This window comes from Triticum aestivum, chromosome 3B (genome assembly GCF_018294505.1).
Source record: "Triticum aestivum cultivar Chinese Spring chromosome 3B, IWGSC CS RefSeq v2.1, whole genome shotgun sequence".
NCBI classification, from domain to species: domain Eukaryota; kingdom Viridiplantae; phylum Streptophyta; class Magnoliopsida; order Poales; family Poaceae; genus Triticum; species Triticum aestivum.
In genome coordinates, this window is record NC_057801.1 from 492,456,410 (window position 1) to 492,459,870 (window position 3,461).

A 3,461-nucleotide genomic window follows, 5' to 3' on the forward strand; every position below is an offset into this window, starting at 1 on the left:
GAGGGCGAAATCTCCGTGCGCACCCCAGTGTTCGAACCTCAAGGGTCTGCCGGAACCCGAAATCCGACATTTGGCACGCCAGGTAGCGGTTCGCCGGAATTCATCTTCCGTCGCCCTGTTCTTCTTCGACCGTCGTATCCATGTCTGACGCTCATCGGGCTCGCGCCGAGCGCCGAGCCGCCCTCACTTCCCGTGTTGCCCAGATGGCTCCCGTCGGCGGGAGCCCTCGTCGTTCCCCGTCACCTGCCGTCAACACCGCCACCGGCCCGGCGGGGAACGAGCAGCAAGCATCATCCCAGCATCCATCCATGAGGCGAGACGGCCGCACTGCTACACCCTTGCTCACCCCAGCTGGTTCTTTGTCCCGCGCGCCCCGCACGGCCATGGAGGCTCGAGCTGCGCTCATCGCGGCAAACGAGCTCTTGCGCTACTGCCCAATCGACGACGTCTATGAAGAGTGGCTCGACCGAGTCGCCGAGCTCATCCGCGCCGCTGGGGGCTCCCCCGCGCCGTCCTTCTCGCTGCACCGCGCCCCGCCTTGCGCGGGCAATGAAGCTCCGGGGGCGCCTCAGCCGCCTCCCCCTCAAGAAGGCGCCCTGGCCCCAAGGCGCGCGCCCCCTTGGGCGGAACCCGCTCCATCAGGCGCCAGCGCGGCAAGAGCAGAACTGACAAGAAGTCCCTCGCCCTCGAGAAGCTGCCCGAGCGCTCCCTGCTCCGGCTCGCCTCGAACACGCTCCTCCTCCAGCACGTCAAGACCCCGCGCTGCTCCCAGCTGCAGCACATGGGGACCCACAGGACCAAGCTCTTCGTCACCCCAGGCCTCCCGTGGCCATAGCGGGCTACCGCGCCTTCACCGCTGAGCTGCGCAGCGTCGCGTGGCCCGGCAAGTTCAAGCCAGACCTGCCTCCTCGCTACGATGGTACGACTGACCCTGCAGAGTTCCTCCAGCTCTACGAGCTGGGCATCAAGGCAGCCAACCGAGACAAGAAGGTCATGGCGAACTGGTTTCCCATGGCGCTCAAGGACGGGGCCCACACCCGGCTCCTGAACCTGGCTCCAGGCACGATTTCCTCCTGGGAGGACATGCGCACCCGCTTCATCGCCAACTTCCAGGGTACTCGCGACCGGCCACCCGCCGTGAGCGACATGCGCCGTATCAAGAAGCAACCAGGGGAAACCCTGCAGAAGTACATCCAGCGCTTCAACAACGCGCCCCTCAAGATTCCCAAGGTGACAGAGGAGGCCATCATCTCAGCCTTCTCCGACGGCGTGCGCGATGTCAAGATGAAAGAGGAGCTGGCGATGCATGAAGACCTGTGCACCTCCTTGGAGCTGTTCAACTTGGCGACCAAGTGCGCCAGGGCTGAGGAAGGGCGTCTCTCCCTCCTCGAGCTGCCTGCCGCAGACCCAGAAGAGAAGAAGCCCAAGGCCAAGGACGTGAAGCGCAAGGGGGCTGCCGTGCTCGCGGTAGAACTAGACACCAAGCATGGCAGAGATCAGCCTGAATCTTCCAAGGGCAGTCGGTACTACGTGTACCACGACCTCCACACCCACAACACCAATGAATGCCAAGAGCTCTGAGCCGTGCGTGAAGGAAGGGTCGGCCGACATCCCGACCGCAGCGACTGGGGCTACGGCCGAGGAGGAGGAAGGAACGCAGGACGCTGGGAAGACCATGGCCCTCACGAAGGGTGGCACGACCAACCTCGTGAGGATCGCGGGCAGGACCCGCCTCGCGAGGGAGCATGGAGGGATCAGCCTTGCAAGGATCGCCCGCAAGGTAACGCAGGCCTCCCTCCGCTGCCGCCGCAGCCAAGGAGAAATGAGGACCGTCATCAGAACAAGGGGGCTGGGGGCTTCCAGGAACCACGTGCTATCGCCTGCATCCTGGGCGGAGCTCAAGCCCCAGCCTCTCAACGCATCTTCAAGCAGTTCGCCCGTGAAGTAAATGCAGTCCTCGCCAAGCTCGAGGCCACGCGCCCTCTCAGGTGGTCGGTGTGCACCATCACAGTCAGCTCAGTGGATCAGCTCAAGTGCGCGGCCACAGCCGGAGTCCTCCCGATGCTTTGTTCCCCAATCATCAACAACATGCTAGTCACCAGGACCCTCATCGATGGCGAGGCAGGGCTCAACGTCCTGTCCGTGGAAACGTTCAAGAATCTCCAAGTGCCCTACAATCAGCTTCAGCCAACCAAGCCTTTCTCCGGAGTCACCGATAGCTCCACGGTCCCGATTGGGCAGGTCCGCCTCCCTGTCACCTTCGAGGCACGCGACAACTACCGCACCGAGCTCATCGACTTCGACATCGCCCACATTCGCTTGCCATACAACACCATCCTCGGGTACCCAGCGCTGGCCAAGTTCATGTCGTAACCCACCACGGCTACAATGTCCTCAAGATGCCAGGAAGTTGCGGAGTCATCACGGTGCCCTGCGAAGAGAGAGACGCAGTGTGCTCCCTGGAACGAGCCTTTCAGGCCGCATCACTGGAAGACCCAGATTGCAGAAGCAGGAGGCTTCCCGAGGCCGCCCCGAAGAAGAAGAAGACATCGTACGGCCCGGCCCCTCAAGAGGCAGGCCCCTCAGGGCCCGCGCCCGCTCCGGGGGAACCTCCTTCCATCGCATAGGGAAGCACGCCCGGCGCCCTCCTCAGGCAGGGCTCGAGGGCTCTCCCTGTAATGCCCCGGATTCGATGCGCCAGGTGTCCGCCAGTTATTCGCCGTCATTGCCATGTCATTTGCTTGCGTGTTGCACTTTGCCATGTCATCATATGCATTTCATATCATGTCATCATGTGCATTTCATTTTGCATACATGTTCATCTCATGCATCCGAGGTTTTTCCCCGTTGTCCGTTTTGCAATCCGGCACTCCTATGTCCTCCGGCGTCCCCCTTTTGCCTCTTCTCTTGTGCGGGTGTTAAACGTTCTCGGAATGGACCGAGGTTTGCCAAGCGGCCTTGGTATAGCACCAGTAGACCGCCTGTCAAGTTTCGTGTCATTTGGAGTCCGTTTGATACTCCAACGGTTAACCGGGTAACCGTAAAGGCCCCTTCTCTTTGCAGCCCAACACCCCTTCCATAGTGGCCCAAAGCCCATCTAAGTCTCTTCCATGCTCTCGGTCGTTCGATCACGATCGCGTGGCCGAAAACTGCTCCTCATTTGGACGCTCCTAGCTCCCTCTATCTATAAATTAGCCTCCCCCTCCGAAATTTGCGTCCAAACCCTAGCCATCTTCATCCTCGCGCCGCCGGACACGTCCACCCGCCGACGGACATGTCCACCGCCCCGCAGCCACGTCGCTCCGGCCAATCCCGGGGCGACACGTCACCCCGCCGCCGCCCGTAGCCAGTGGCGCGCTGCCACGTGGCCCGCCGCCGTCTCTCTCCTCGCGGCCCGCGGGACTCGGATCGGGCCCGCGCGAGCCCGCCCGCGCGCCGCCGGCCATCCGTATCCCTGCTCC